The sequence below is a fragment of the Clinocottus analis genome, unplaced genomic scaffold (assembly GCF_023055335.1).
Source record: "Clinocottus analis isolate CAN_PGR_092001 unplaced genomic scaffold, fCliAna1.0.p SCAF_25, whole genome shotgun sequence".
Taxonomy (NCBI): domain Eukaryota; kingdom Metazoa; phylum Chordata; class Actinopteri; order Perciformes; family Cottidae; genus Clinocottus; species Clinocottus analis.
Window position 1 is genome coordinate 5,069,365 of NW_027175987.1, and position 6,986 is coordinate 5,076,350.

Below are 6,986 nucleotides of genomic sequence, written 5' to 3' on the forward strand. Positions count from 1 at the left end.
GTCATCGAAGTTAAGTGACACGTAATGACTTCATTAATATGATAATTAAGCAGTGATCATTCTTAGGTTGGCACAGCAACTGCAACTTCATTAGGTTCCCTGCCCATAATATTGCTAATTGCATGTCAATTATGTCATTAAGCCTGCTTAGACATTCATTTCTATGCAAATATTGTCTGGAAGAGGGCAGTATCTCGGCCTATTGTGGGTATTTATATAAGTATATGGATGTCAACTTTGGAGAAGAAAAAATCAAGTATTTCACATATAGAAGTCTGCATACAAAGTTTACTTCAAATTGCTCTCTGGCATTTTTGGGTGTCTTTTCATGGTCCTCATCTCTTTGTCCATAACCAAAAGTGATTCAATGTTCACTTGTAATAATTTTAAGATTATAAATTAAGGTTCTAACGTATCATCTTAACTTAAAATTCAAGTGTAATTCTGTTGATTTGGTAAAAGAACTAATAGTACACAAAAGACAGAAAATTGCAATACTTTATTTTTTTAAATTCTTGATATACCTTTAGAAGGCATCTTTCTTAGCTGTCATTGGTGAAAACACTCCACAACAACTGAATGCTGCTCCATTCCCACAATTAAAACGTCTTCATTTATGTATTTAATAAGCTCTCTCGGGTTACAGTATTAAACCCATCCACAGACTGTAGGCGGTTTGATTGAGAGAGAAAGTGAGAGAGAGGAAAAGAGTGAGAGAAGGCAAGTAAACATGGGTAAAATGGATTCTCTGTGTCTATATTTCATGTTGAAAATTGGCTCATAAATCCAGGGGTATGATCTATGGAACCCGTCGTTGCTTGAAAAAACCTCCGTAAATGTGTAATTTCTCCCTTGACAGAACACAGCCGAAAGGCTATCTTTCTTTTGCTTCCTCCTCCCCTCTCTCCCCTTTTTCTCTGTCTCTCATTCTCGCTCCCTCTTTCTAGCAGCCTGCTGTTGGATTAATGCTCTGCTCTCTTCCCCTCTCCTTTCATGCTTCTCTGATATCTTCTTTTCATCACTGCTCATCCATTTATCAAAACTAGGGCTTCTTTCTCCCTCTCTATCTCTCAATATCTAAACCCATCTTAAGTTATATGGCAGGTATCTTGTAAGATGGGCTTCAAGAAAGTGGAGGTTATCAATAAATACTAGTCTAAATTGAAAATAGGTGGGCAGGGATGCATCGCCGACCATGTGTGAATGATAAAGACCCCCCCCCCCCCAGCAGCTCCCATCTTGCTCCATCTGCCATGAGCTCCATCCAGGCTACAGTGTACGTTCTGCAACACTGATGTGAAAAGCATGAGGCAGAACACCACGGCGGAGTGTCTTATAATGTGGTTGTGATGGCATTGAGATGGGATCTCTTTATCAAGGCCGGGCTGAGGCTTTAATCACGGCCTAAGAGGTGCACTGGCTGTTTATCATAATTGAACTGTATCCAGGCTAATCGCTGGCATACGTCACTGTCGAGAGGTCGCTCGGCCGCACCAGCGGGCGACGCTGGTGGTGGTGATTGAACACACAGTTAAGAGAAAAGATGTGTACTGGGGGACATAAGGCAGGAAGAGGCAGGTAATAGCAGATGTGATAGAACGCTGTTCAAATACATCACGCCTTGAGGTAATCGCTGATGTGACAATGATTAGATTGTCGATGCCTCCTTGCCGTGGCATACTGCTTTATACCCATCATGTCACATACAATCACTGATTACTACAAGGGAAAGAGGCAGGAATGGTGCAATGGGAGTGTAAGGACAGGGTCTGGATAATTCGCCTCCTAAACTCGGTATTGAGCGCTGACTATATGGGCCATAACAAATGTCCAAAACAGACTTTCCCCTCCATGGCTCTCTCTCATCTCCATGTTCCTCACTTTGACTTTCACCTCCTCCTATTTAGGTCACCTTGGGGGAGAAAACTTTTAATCATTGTTCCACATCAAATTCACCTGTGCCCTCTGGGACACTGAGCTGTAACAAAGGGGAGGGGAGTTGAAACCGCAGGTTGGAAAATCACAGTCGCCCACAGGGTTGGACAGTGGAAGTCATTTCCACTGGATTTTTTTGCTGGTGGGGAAGGCTTGCTGCAACACAAACCCAATCACTGGCACTAAGCAGTGCTTACAGCTAGGCATTAACCCCACTGTCCACTCTCCACATTAAAGCCCCGGGGAGGCAGAAGAGAGTGGAGTGGAGTCGAGCGGACTAAATCTAGACTTCCTCTTCCGTGGTGCTGTGCTGCTCTTAGAACATCGGCGGTCAGGTGTTCAAGGTGTCCTTCCTTGAAAAGAAGGAACAGGGTGGTGAAAGAGAAAAAAGTCACTTTATGAGGAGAGATTTTCCTTGTATAGTCATATACAGTCAGGTGAAAGATGTGTTCCTTGTTACTACATCCAGCTGATATGCAAGATTTGCATTAATTTGTACGTAACAAATGTAAATCACTTTGTCTCCACCAACTACTTTAGTTGCTAAATGCTCCACTTTGTTTACCAGTTAGTCGATAACAATGTCTTGTTTGGTGCTGAGTGGGTCTTAGTTGGTTTATCAAAGCTTTTACACCGACAGCGAGCTGCCGGCTCCGGAGGGAACCAAAAGAGGGGAACTGCAGAGTTGAGTGATAATTATCTGTGTTTATCACACATTTACATGCATAAAGCAATATTTACAAATCATGCAATGTAAAACACAAAGATTGTGAAACACTGTTAACCTTAAAATTGTGCAGTTTCAATCACGTCCTCAGCTTGCATGTGTGTCCGTACCTTTTGGACTTTTATTTTATTGTTGATCTGAGCTAACACGATGAAGAGAGCGGGGCACATCAGGGTGAGTGTGGTGTGGTCTGTTCAGGTCAGAGCTGTGATTGCATGCGGACAATAAACGAGACCAGGTTGGACAGATCAGCTCCACTCCGTCTACCATCAGCCCTCAGAAACAAACCAGTTTGATTTGATTTGTCAGTGAGAGATAGAGAGGCCTGTGAACAATATGTGACAGAGTTACCTCGGCAAACCAGTGTCGTGAATGTCCCTCTCTTCACCTGCACAAGCACGATTCTAACAAAGAAAAAAGAAAAAAAAAATCCAATTTACCATGCGGATCCGCAGCTGTCACGGCAGGGGAATTAAACATTACCCATAACTCACTGGGGGGTGCTGAGCAGGTCAGCGGATGGCAGGTATGGTAACATCACTCTGGGGTGCAATAACAAAGGATTTTAACCTCTGACTCTCTCACTATGGCTGCAGGCAGAACATCCTCCTAACTAACAGCAGCATTCACCGAGCTGGTTAACAATCTCTGGTTGAGTTGGAGACCTTACCACTCGTCGCTCATATTTCTCCCTCACACAAACAGGAAGACATGGGGGAAATGTCAGCATAAATGCAATGGTTTTCACCCCGCTGGGTCCTGAAGCAGCTCCTGTGATGCTTCGTAGGGGGTTTGCTGAGATCCTGTAGCTGCTAGCGTCCCGGTGTCATCACCCACACAGGCTGACTGCTTGCCTGGCTGGCCCGCCACCACCAGAGCCTCAATTACCTGACTGACGTTTCATTAGCGCCTGCAGCTGATCCCGTGGCTGAGAGGCAGTGGGGCGCACACGAGCATGGAGCTGGAGAGAGCGAAGGGGGGACGAAAAGGAGGCTTCAACACATTACATTCTCGTGCGCTGTCACAGAGTCACAGTACAGCCACTCATCACGTTGCAGTCATTTAGTACATGCTCTCATTGAGCTGGACTGTGTATACTAAAATAGAGCTGGCTGGGTTTTATCTGGTGACATCCGTTCATAGCTGACATGGTTGGATTGTTGGTGCAACTCAGAAGTGTGAAATGTTGTAGGTGTGTGTGTGTGTGTGCGCGCACGCACGCACACACGTTATATAAGGTAGCAGCTAAGTGTCAATGAGACAAATCAATCTGGTGCAGTATACTGATCAGAGTAACTTATTTTTTCTGTGTGTATGGTTACATGTGTGGAACCATGTATTTGTGGTTGTGTGTTCCTGTGTACATACCTGGGTTTATGTGTGATGTGTGTGGCCTCTCCATCCTTGGGGTTAGTGCAGGCCATGTCAGAGATGATCCAGGGCGGAGCTGAGGGGGCTTAGTGAGACCCTCGGCTTGAGCCTCTCCACAGAGCCCACGCTTGGCTGGCCTCTCCTTCCCATTTGTCATATTGGGCCAGTAAGACCCCCGGAGAGATTAGGGCATAGCAGAGAGACTGGAGTAGCAGGAATAAGAGGATCAGTTAAGCTATAAACACAGACAAGTTTGTGTCTCTTACCCACTCTGGTGCTGTGACAGTTTGTAATGGCTGTCAAAAGTTCCCTCCGCGCCATACGTCTTCCTTTTACAGGACATCGCAGTCGATAAACACAACAGGTATAAGAACTTCTATCGGTTTGATCAAATGCCGTGTGTGGTGTGAAAAGCGGCATTAAACAGAAGAGTTAACTGTATGGACCCACACTGACCCGAGCTAATGAACCATGACCCGATGCAGAACAGAAAATGCAAAGGTTTGCCTATAATTACAGTTCTGTGGCACAAAGACCATCAGTCAAATCCTGAGAGCTCCTTCATTTCCATATTTTTGAATATTCTACTTAATTATGCAAAGGCAATAGTGAGGTAGGCGAGAAGTTTTAAAGAAAGCCTCATAAAGTCCTTATTAAGAGCAAAGGGGATTAATGACAGTTAATATGAGGGCAATCAAACATTTAATGCAAAGGCCCTCCTGCAGGCAAACAGTATTTAAATGAGTCAATTAGACATTCATTATCTACAAGCCTGTAAGTGGAGTCAGATCTGCTTTAATGTTGGTGCAGAGAATCACTCCCCTCTAAAAACGAACTAATGAAATATAAAAAAAAAAGTTAACAACTTAGACATTGAAAATGTACAAATATTGATTGCTGGAGGGGTGGTTGCATGTTGTCGTCAAATCAGGGGAGATATCAACTGGAGATTGTCTCATAAATCATAATTATTGAGTTAGCGTGATCTCTCCTCCCAATTAGCTATATAGTATTGTTGATCTAGAATGAGAGGGGGAAGCCCTCCAATTGTCTATTATGAATTCAGATCAAATCCTGTAGGCAAATATCTCCAGTCTTACTGTAAGTGCTTATAAATTATTCTCAACATACCACCTTAAAATAAGTAGATACACACAAAAACATACATATTCTGTGGAGGATGACTTGAATAATGTACCAAACTATGCAGATATATCATTGTCAGGAGCTCCTCCCTCTTCTTCCCCCAATCCTTCTTTCTTTCCCTCTCTCCATGTCTGAACCTCCACTCTTGTCACTTGCCCCAGCACACAATTACTGTGTGTGATTGCTATCAGGCGGGACGGTCGGGAGCCTCCCAAATTAGGGCCTAAATAGGATTTCCTACATGGCGAAGGGCACAGGCCTGGACATGGTAATGAAAGCCTATACATCACAATCAGGCCGACAATCCTATTCATACTGCAACACATTACTCTCACTCCTCATAATTATAGAGGGGTGACAGACGGGCCTGTGAGGCATGGTGGAGGAGGCGCGAGAGTGAGGAGAAGGAGGAGGCGAAGGTTGAGGGGTGTTTTACTGGGAAGGTGGCTGAGCAGTGTCACAGTTAGTTTCGAGTGGCTTCTTCTCCCCACTTCTGTGATCTCTTGATACCTGGAGTGACCGGATTAGGAGGGACTCCACCGGGTTTAATGCTGCATAGCTCCTGCCTGCGATCCGGCCACCAATACACCTGTGTAATTGCAGAAAATAGTTATAATTTGGGCATTTTCCCCCAATCGTAAGATTCTTCCACTGGGACACTGACCACATCTTCCATCGGACTGACTGACACAGGCACAAACACACTCCCTCACACAGAGCGCTGTGATGAGATGTGAGGGGGACAGCTTTGCGATCAATACCATGAGCAGGAATCAGCGATGGGGAGAATAAGACAATGGCCTATCAGATTGAGGTTGACTTCTCCTTGTATGTGTGGCAGGCCTGTGACAATAGATTGGCCCAGAAATCCGATGGCACTCGCCGACAGAGGGGGGAAAAAAGAGGAGACAGATGAAAAGAAAGATTGCTAATGCTCTCCAAGCAGGCATTTTAATCTGTGACAGAGGAGGGATTTGGTGAAAGCCATTATCACACAGCTACCCCCCTCTAGCTCCCTCCCTTTTCTTTTCTGATAAGGCAACCTTATCAGACTGCTTGGGGGAGAATGTGCATGTGTGTGTATGCAGCCATACCTTTGCATGTGTTTGTGTTGTAAAATGGGATATTCCAAATGTGATTCATTGGACCTCAGAAAGCCCTACTCTATTGATGTAAATCACCTTAAGAACTCAGTCAAACGGTGAGCACCGGCAAGTGGATTCAGATCACAAAATCCCCTTTGCCAGGCAAAGAAACACCCATGACAATGAGGCAACATGAGGCACATTGTTTCACGTGTTCCCTGCTGAGGCCCGAGGGAACAAGCCACCTTGATTTTGTGTTTTGAGTGTGTGTGTGTGTATGTGTGTTTTCACCAGTGTCTCTCCTACAGCTGCAGAAATATCTCATCTCATGGTCACATCACAAGCTTCAAGAGAAAGATGAGATGATGATGGTGTCTGCCCACTCAGGTCAGATATTCACCTCTGCAAACTTCTCCTCTCTGTCAGATGGACCAGGTGCAGGAGGTTGTGTGTGTGTGTGTGTGTGTGTGTGTGTGTGTGTGTGTGTGTGTGTGTCTGTGTGTGTGTGTGTGTGCAGGTGCATGAGGCAGCAGATGGAAAGATGTGCTTGAGATGACTCTTCCTGATGTAATGGACTGATAGAGGTTAACCGTCTGTGTATGTGTGCATAGCCAGGTTGAAAATGTGGGTGGCTGCATGTACTGTATATGTGCCTAAATGTCTGTGAATGTATGCTTGCATGTGTTTGCATATATTTGCATACCTGTGTGTGTGTGTGTGTG